Source organism: Chiloscyllium punctatum, chromosome 48, assembly GCF_047496795.1.
Source record: "Chiloscyllium punctatum isolate Juve2018m chromosome 48, sChiPun1.3, whole genome shotgun sequence".
NCBI classification, from domain to species: Eukaryota; Metazoa; Chordata; class Chondrichthyes; order Orectolobiformes; family Hemiscylliidae; genus Chiloscyllium; species Chiloscyllium punctatum.
In genome coordinates, this window is record NC_092786.1 from 34,080,782 (window position 1) to 34,090,891 (window position 10,110).

At 39.9% G+C, this 10,110-nt stretch overlaps 1 long non-coding RNA gene across 4 annotated transcripts in view; it reads right to left on the minus strand.

The window, feature by feature from the left end:
* Positions 1–8,119, minus strand: part of LOC140468876 (uncharacterized) — a 415,386-nt gene extending 407,267 nt beyond the window's left edge. For all 4 annotated transcript variants that reach the window (XR_011955865.1, XR_011955866.1, XR_011955862.1 and 1 more), the window contains exon 1: positions 7,860–8,119. This is a non-coding gene — a long non-coding RNA (uncharacterized lncRNA). The remainder of the gene's footprint in view (positions 1–7,859) is intronic.
* Positions 8,120–10,110: the final 1,991 nt, after the last annotated feature.

A 10,110-nucleotide genomic window follows, 5' to 3' on the forward strand; every position in this document is an offset into this window, starting at 1 on the left:
TTCTAGATTAAGTCTGTCTTCACTGAATAGATGTTTTATGTCTTTGACACTCTCAGTATATGCAAGAAATTTGTAAGAAAGATACTCCAGGTGGATTTAGCAAAGACGACCTTCTCCACAAGTAGCATTGTCAATATTTCAGCAGCTGAATGAATGTTTTTGTGCTGTTATCTCTTAGGTCCTTGAACCCATATTCAGACCTCAATGATCTGTAATGAATAGTACTGTGGAGTTCTTTTCTTCACAGAGGGCTGTTATGCCTGGGCAGTTAAGTATATTCAAGGCTGTGATTCTTAATCAATAAGGGAATTGAGAAAAGTGAAGTTCAGGATTATCAGATCAACTATGACCTCATTAAATGGTTGTGTAAGCGCATGGACCGAATGGCCAATTCCGGCTCCCTTATCTTACAGTCTTCTGGAAGATTTGCGTCATTAACATATAAATGTTAGATTAGACTACTTCCAGTATGGAAACAGACCCTTCGGCCCAACAAGTCCACACTGACCCTCCGAAGAGGAACCCATCCAGATCTATTCCCCTACATTTACCCCTTCACCTAACACTACAGGCAATTTAGCATGGCCAATTCACCTAACCTGCACATCTTTGGACTATGGGAGGAAACCGGAGCACCTGGAGGAAACCCACGCAGACACGGGCAGAATGTGTAAACTCCACACAGACAGTCACCCGAGGGTGGAATCAAACCTGGGACCTTGGTGCTGTGAGGCAGCAGTGCTAACCACTCTTGACTCTGATCTCCAGTATCCACAGTGCTCACTTTCTCCCACCCAAAGGGAATCCTTGCAGACACAGGGAGAACTTGCAAACTCCACACAGAAAGGAGGCCGGAATCAAACCCAGGTCCCTGGTACTGTGAGGCTAACCACTCAGTGAGTGTATCACCCTGTTAGAGAAAGGTTAGTGGAAAGAAGGGCAGTCCTTTTTCACATGAGGCTGTGCTTCCCACCAAGCTAGCCTGATTATAGCCCCTGACTAGCCCTATAGCAGTGCAGTCTGGGTGAAAGGGACACCCAATTGAAGGTCAGTGGTCTTCTGCACTTTACAAGTGTGAATAACCCAATCATCTTTCTGCTAACTTACACTTATTCAGATGTTGTCATTATGCATAAATATCTCACAAAGATTCATGGACTATAACCCTCATTACGGCATGACTCATTTCCCCTCAACAGCTCTACCTCACCTCATCCTCCAAAGTACTGACCTTTCCTGTTTTCTGTACTTTATCCTTATTCACTGGAGACAACACTCCTCTTTTGTCACTAGTTTTCCATTCAATTATATCATTGTCAATCCCACCCTGCCCTTTGTTTCATTTCAAGGGAAAAATGGGGCATTGATTATGAAATCAAAGTTAAACAAAGTTGGAAGTTAGTTTATCACCCCTCATCAATGTTATACAACTCAATCTAACTTCAAGGAAGCTTGGATTTGTGTTGGGAGGACTCAACAATTAAGTAGTTCTCATCCATTTGTACATCTCTCAATTATTATCGTAAATGAAAAGTGAGGCAAGTTTTAAGTATACACACAAACTTGAAATTGTTCATCATTTTGCATTATTCTTTTGCAATTTCAATCTCTGAAATTATCAAAAGCAGCATTCACTGACATGAGTCTTCAAACATCCATAGTTTATGTAATTTTCATTAAGATACAGAAACGGCACTGGAAGTCTCTCAAAGTTTCTGCTAAAACAGCAGGGGAGGACAATGTTCAGCATAAGAGATCAAAGAAATTTGAGTGTGAATCTATATGCTTATATTTAAGCTATTGCAAACTGTCCTCATCTTTTATGTGGATTCTGCTAAATGTCTGCCTTCCTTTAGCTGAATAGTCTACTCTTGTTCTATTTCCTAAGTTCCTACACTCAATATTTGTATGCTCCTTCTTGGAGGCAAGTTGGGTGCGAGCCATGTGAAGATCTTGGTCGGTCCTACTCTACTTGTGGAGAATCCAGTCCTTATTTTTAGCCAAGTCCAAAGCCATGAAGGAGTTTTCATCTTAATTTGAGTTCTGGGAATTTTTATAGTGATTTAAAAGTTGATTAGAAACTGCAAGAACAAATGTTTGCAAGTGATGGCGTACAGATGTAAGTGAAAAAATTACAGAATTTAAAAAAAAACTCATGCCCAATTTTTGCATCTCGTATTTCAAGAAAATCTGAAATTAATGGACCACTTTCTAGTAAGTACCTGCCAACACTTTGCATCTTCCCCCAATAGCAGGACCAAGACTGAAGATTTGTAATGTAAGGAGCTTGGGTATGAACTCATGTCTTTACATTGCAAACATTTATCTTCGCAGGGCTGTTAAACGAAATGTACTACCTGCTTGAAAATTTGAGCCATGATTTAGCATTATCCCACCCTACCGTGCAAAGTTGTAACTCACATGAAATTTCTGGCAATTCTAAATTAACTGAAAGTTTTTGTCGAATAGCCTGAAGTCATAGTTATGGCATTTTGCTGTGATTGTCTTTATTTCTCCTTACTCTAAAATATATCTTCAGGATCTTATAGCATCAGAATAATCTATATCAAAAATTGAAAATTCACTATGTATTTTCTGAAGCAATTGTGTATGACTTGTGGACACAATAGTTTGCTGGCTTCAAACTTGATTAGATTCCCTACAGTGTAGAAACAGGCCCTTCAGCCCAACCAATCCACACCAACCCTCCGAAGAGTAACCCACCCAGACCCACTTCGCTCTAACTAGTGCACCTAACACTATGGGCAATTTAGCATGGCCAATTCACCTGACCTGCACATCTTTGGACTGTGGGAGGAAACCGGAGCACCCGGGGGAAACCCACGCAGACACTGGGAGAATGTGAAAACTCCACACAGACAGTCACCCAAGGCTGGAATCAAACCTGGACCTTGGTGCTGTGAGGCTAACCATTGAGCCACCATGCTGCCCCTTTAATATTATTTTTGAAGTGCGATACAAAGAAGGATTATTTCCTAAAATCACTACCTTCCTTGGGATTGACTGTGCCAGGTTAGCCTTTTATCTTATTGTAATTGTCAGAAATTTTTTGCCAAACTGAGCCAAGGGAGAAATCACTGTAAAATTTATTTCAATTCCAGTTCAGGAAATCCATTTTGTTGCAATCGAAAAGAAAATATCACATAATATTTAATCAGATTATACTTTCAAACCGCCAGCTATTGTGCATTTCTACATAAGGTTCCACAGAGTGATGACGCCACTGTGGTGTGGGATGATTGGGTGGCTTCAGAATGGAAAGAATTTTACAGATGTTGGGTGAAATTATTTTCTTGTTAAAGCAGAGACAAATCTGCTAAATACTTGTTTCCAGAAGCAATGGCAAAATGACTGCTTTGGGAACATAAGCACCAGAGAAATGAGAAGATCCACGTTTTATTTTTAACCTTTTTTTTTGCTGCTCATTTCTGTGCAGAGTTTAGCTATCAGTAATGAATGATAAAAAGGACAAGCTGTCTGCAGAGGTCACAATTTATTGCAATGACATCATTCTTCACTATCATCACCCATGACAGTTTGACCTTCCAGTTTGGAAGTGAAAGAGTATTGTGGAAAGAAAACATTTTTTTTTAAAGCTTTTCTGTGTCCTTAAACGGATCATCAGGAAGGTTCAAATACTGAAGATTACTGTACATTAAGTATATTTATTCTCATTAAAAATTTGGAACAATTATGCAATCAGTTTCAACTGATCACTGGTCATCACTGGAGAGTGATATGAGAAGCATCTTAAACCTTTTTTTTGGTTGTAATTCCCTGTCGACATGTTGACCATCCAGTGAAAATCATGGTTCCACTCTGTTTTGATCAGTCCCCATCATAAAGGTTGCTTGGTACTCAATTTTTCTTGCTGGGCTTTTGAATTTGTTGATATATTGTACATGAGAGAAGTCAAAGAAGAATTAAGCAGAGAACAAAGTGGACAGAAAGGCAAATCCTATTGTCCTGAATCAACATACAGCGATACAAAACCATAGATGAGGGCAAGTTAGTTAAAACAAAAGGTTGTGGAGAAACTCAGCAGGACTGGGCAGCTTCTGTGGAGAGAGAACCAGAACTAATGTTTTTGAGTCAACTGACTATTTTTTAAGTTAAAAATCACACAACACCAGGTTATGGTCCAACAGGTTTAATTGGAAGTACACTAGCTTTCGGAGCGACGCTCCTTCATCAGGTGATTGTGGAGGGCTCGATCGTAACACAGAATTTATAGCAAAAATTTGCAGTGTGATGTAACTGAAATTATACATTGAAAAATTGATTGTCTGATAAGCCTTTCATCTGTTAGAATACAGTGATAGTTTCACTTCTTTCATGTGTAAATCACAAAACCCCTTTTTTATGTTGCATTCTCGGGTTAGCTGTTAACAATGGTGATAGCTAGACAATATGTTGAAGATGTTGGCCCCCTGTGTTCTCTGTCTATGCCACGATGTTTAGATTGATTCTAATCTAAAAAGTGAGATAATGGAGTTTTACATAAATTCATGCAGTTTTTGAGCACAGAGTTCTACATGAATGTATGCAGTTTTTGAGCAAAGTGCAATGTAACTCTGCAAGTACAAATTCACCACATAAAATATATGTGTGCATGTGGGTCTTTGTCTTTCTGTGTGTGTGTGTGTGTCTGTCTGGGGTGGGGGTTGTGAGTGTGAGAAAGTGTGTGTGTGTGTGTGTGTTTGTGTGTGTGTGTGTGTAGTGAGTGCAGAGTGACTTAAGTTTGTGAGGGGGTGCATGTGTGGGAGTGTGTGTGTCTATAAGGCTATGTGTGGGTGTCTGTGTGTACCTGTGTCCGTATGTATGTGGGAGTGTGTGTGTGTAGGAATATCTGTGTGTGTGTGTGTAGTGCAATGGTGATCACCTGTAATGTGACATGAACCCAGGTCCCGGTTGAGGCCCTCCCTATGGATAGCAAACTTAGCTATAGGAAGGGCCTCAACCGGGACCTTGGGTTCATGTCACATTACAGGTGATCACTATTGCACTACACGCACACACATATATTCCTACACACACACACACTCTCACATACACACGGTCACAGGTACACACAGACACCCACACACACCCTTATAAACACACACACTCCCACACATGCACCCCCTCACAGACTTAAGACACTCTGCACTCACTACACACACACACACATTCTCACACTCACAACCCCCACCCCAGACAGACACACACACCCAGACAGACAAAGACCCACATGCACACATATATTTTATGTGGTGAATTTGTACTTGCAGAGTTACATTGCACTTTGCTCAAAAACTGTATGCATTCATGTAGAACTCTGAGCTCAAAAACTGCATGAATTTATGTAAAACTCTGTTATCTCACTTTTTACAGTAGAATCAATCTAAACATCAGGTCATAGACAGAGAACACAGGGGGCTAACACCTTCAACATATTGTCTAGCTATCACCATTGTTAACAGCTAACCCGAGAATGCAACTTTTAAAAAAAGGGATTTGTGATTTACACATGAAAGAAGTGAAACTATCACTGTATTCTAACAGATGAAAGGCTTATCAGACAATCAATTTTTCAATGTATAATTTCAGTTACATCACACTGCAAATTTTTGCTATAAATTCTGTGTTACGATCGAGCCCTCCACAATCACCTGATGAAGGAGCGTCGCTCCGAAAGCTAGTGTACTTCCAATTAAACCTGTTGGACTATAACCTGGTGTTGTGTGATTTTTAACTTTGTACACCCCACTCCAACACCGGCATCTCCAAATCATGCCTTTTTTTTAGTACTCCAAAGAAGAGTCATAATTGACTCAAAATGTTAACACGATTTCTCTTTTCCCATATTTCTAGCACTTTCAGTGTTTATGTTAGATCTTCAGCATCCACAGCATTTTGCACCAAATTTGAATGAGAGCAAGTTTATCATTTGCTGCTGTAGAGTGGGTTAACTCATTGAAAAGAGACCCTACGTCCTTGAATGTTGGAGGTAAATGATCACATGGCATAATGCAAAGAACAGGGAGTTCTCCTAATGTCCTGGCCAAGCACTGTCTCCCAAAACCAACACCACCAAAACACTCATTGTTTGATCTAATCGGTCAATGGTCAGCCTAATCTAACTGATACAGAGATAAAATGTACTGACACAGTTGTTGCACAATGGGTTGGTGATCAGATATTTTATATGTCATGGAAAAGGCACTAAACGATGATATAGTGCCTTATATGGAAGTTAAAACACAAATATTCATCCAATATGGGATGACTCAACTTCACTGGGTAGGAAACACACCTTACCAGGCATAGAATCAAAGAAGGATGAGGTGGAATTGAAAAAGCAGTGTGAAGATGAGGTGGATTAATTTTGTGCCCCGAATTGTTATAAGCTGAAAGGTACAAGCTGACAGGTGATTGAAGCACATTGAAAAATTGATTTGCAAAAGGAAATTGAATAAATATTTGAAGCAGAGATCATTGAAAAGCCAATAGGGAAGTGTAAAGAAGTGAGACTAATTGCATAGCTATTTCAAGGGGCCCGCAGAAGTATCATAGGCTGAATGCCTTCCTTCTATCACTGTGTGATTCTGTGATTTTTCATCTACTCCTAACCAAAGATAATGGGTGGAATTCCACATCAAAATGCTAGCACTGAGCTCAAGGGATTGGGAGGGAAATTGCAGTCACACTACTATCACTATTTCCCTGGTTGCCTGCAATACAGATTAGAAAATGGTGCCCTTAAGACACCTGGCATTGTGTGCACAGACACCTATAAGGGCCATGCCGACATGAAGCTTCTGGTTTGAGGGACATTTCAAACCTGTAATTGCCAGCATTGAGAGTTCACACCATCAACTTTACATTGAATTGGACCCATACCAAATACTCAGGTGACAGAATGTTAAGTGTTGCAGAGGTTACTGGTTACTTGGTCGATGAAATTGCCTGAAATTGACAAGTTGCCTGCCAGAAAGAGGATACTGCAGGTTTTAACAAGTCTTATGCAGTTAGTAAAATTTACTGTCAAAGCATTTTTGTACTGACGCACAGGCAAATTCATGAAGGCATCACAGAAAAGCCGGATAATCTAATTTTTTTTTTTGCCTTTAAGCAAGGCACAAGATCTGAATGAAATCTTTGGAATTGCTTCGTGGCTTGTCACCCTCCTTTCACCAGGAGTTCGACATATAGCTGCCAGTGTCTACTTTCAGAAACATGTTTCTGTTTGTACTGGGTGCACATTATCTGCCACATATAGCCTTGGCATTATAGTGAAGTCAACACACAGTGGCTCCAAGCAATGTGCAGGTATGTAGCACGGTGCTGGAGATAAGATTAGCTGTTCAGCGAGGTCTCTGACTCAAACAGCTGCGGATCCTGATAACCTGAGATGTGGCACATAAGCTGTATTTTTTTTTCGTGTTTGTTGGCAAACATGCTGGAGGGGCCCCCAAGGAAAGCAAAGGCCTTCAGCAAAACAAAACCAGCTTCATCTTTCTGAAGGGGAGCATCTCCCCCACCTGGTCACGATCAGCAACCCTGAAGGTAACCAGGGTCGTAGGTCACACTTGTCCTGAGAGGCCTTCAGGGATTGTATTCAAGTCTTCATAGCAGTATGCATTAATTAACCTGTCCTATGTTCTGTTTAATCGATGAGAAAGGGTGAGGAACATTTTTAAAAGCATTTTTAGGAAGAATATGCTCCTTCAGCAAAAATTTGAATGTATCTCCAATAAAAAAAATATGAATTTAAGCATTAAACTGGCTTCTTTGTTCCCATAAAAAAGCTGCTAGGTTTTGTCATAAATAAAAGGAGATTAGTACTGAATACTTACAGTTTAGAAGGAATCCAGACGATTTCAAGTTTGGAGAGGTTAAAAGTAGGGGGTATAGATGTCTGTTGCTGCTTTCAAAATGTGTATCTGTTAGCTGTCTGGATGAATCAAGAATTATAAGTTTTTTTGTGTGTGACGATAGAACCATTCAAGTGATCGAGGGTGAAGCACAGATTTCTCCCATTTCACATTCTATATCACTTTTCATTTCCTCTTTCTTTACAGAAGTAGCCAGAACTTGCCTAACAGGCTCTGGGAGTGAGGACTGTGAGCTAACAGCTTCGCCAAATTCCAGCTTCATTGTTATGACAGCCTGCATATCAGCTACAGCAACAAGCAGTGTGTGGGCGTTTTGGGAGAAAAGGAAGATGGACTTTATAAAAAAAACACACACACAGATTCGTTGACAAAGTGAGAACAGAATAAGACACAGCAATTTTCAAAAGTTTCAGCTACATGTAATCTCCTAAAAGACAGCTTAGTACTGGCTCCACATGACTTAATAACCCATTGCTTCATAGAAGTCCCCACTTTGAATTAAAGACTCTTGACCTTTGCCCACTTAACAATTGTCCTGGCTCTTTTGCAGCATATTAACAAGCCTTTTGAAGAACTAAAATTGGTATATCAGAACTGAAGCAGAGCAACCAGCTAACAGGATTGTCAGAGCAATTTATCACTTTGTGTGTTGGTGCCAACACCCAGTGTTGTTTCAGAATTCTTTTTACACTATCTCACCAGTCTATCCTGCACAGGGTAAATCTTGTCATTTTGACACCCTGGTAGTGTCTGATGCTTAATAATCAGTTAGCCTTAGTGTTCAACTTCTTTTACAGAGCCTACTTTTCTGTCAAATAATAATCAGATCACAATTTTAATATAGTAAATGTTTTCCATGAAAACTTGTAAAGTTGCACATGCTTTGCTACTTTGCCTGACTTTCATAAGTGTTCACTAGCAAATAAACAGTCTCAGGACTGATTCCTCAACTGGTGTGGCCGTTAATTCTATCCAAAAATTTGTAAAGCAAAAATTAATTGCTCTGTCACAAGCAGGTCATTGAATCCCTATAGTGTGGAAGCAGGCCATTTGGCCCATCAAGTCTATACTGACCCTCCGAAAAGCATCCCACCACATCTGTGGGACCCTGCATTTTCCATAACTAATCCACCTAACCTACAGATCCCTGGACAGTACAGGCAATTTAGCATGGTTCATCCACTTACTCTGCACATCTTTGGATAATGGGAAGAGCAAACAGACTTGGGGAGAATGTGCAAACTGCACATAGTCACCTGAGGTTGGAATCAAAACCAGGTCCGTGGCACTGTGAGGCAGTGCTAACCACTGAGCCACATTGCCACCCCAAAGATGACATCAATCTTGCTATTACTCGGAAATAGTGTTTGACTTCTGCAATATTTTCTCAAATACATTTTCTAATGGAAACTGCCACTCTGATTCAAAAACTTCTTATCAAAAAGTAAGGTGTATTCGACCTACATTTTATGTACTGTGATCATATAGTCTACAGGCCATAACAAAGGAAACAACTCAACAGTATCATGTTAAGCTGATATAGGACTGAGCAAAAGTGTCAAATGAATGCGTGAGAAAAGCTACACTGTGAACAGTTCATATTACATTACTACTCGTCTCTATTAGATTTGGTCTGATGGAATTGTTTTATGATTTTGAATGGTGCAGCACATTGAATGCAAACAGCAATTTTGAAGTTAAAAATCACATAACACCAGGTTATAGTCCAACAGTTTTACATGGACTCATGCAGTTTTATTTTAGTCAAAAACTGCATGAATCCATGTAAAACTCTGTAGAACTATCCAAAGGGTTTGTCAGTCTGACACAGCATTGGGACACAGACAGACTTCACACCTATTGTTTAAAAAGCTGAGCTAATTTGAGAATGTAATTAAAAGAATTTCTGGGGTTTACATATCAAAGAACAGATCCCATTATAAAAGTTGAAAGTTTTATTCGAAGATTGTTTACTATATCACATCTCCATGACACTGGACTCCCCATTGGCTATAAATTCTGTGAGCATGATCTTAACCTCCACAACCACCTGATGAAGGAGCAGCTCTCCAAAAGCTAATGCTTCCAAATAAACCTGTTGACTATAACCTGATGTTGTGTGATTTTTAATTTTGTCCACCCCAGTCCAACACCAGCACCTCCAAGTCATAACAATGTTTGAAAGGATCATCTGATCGTAACTGACTTCTGA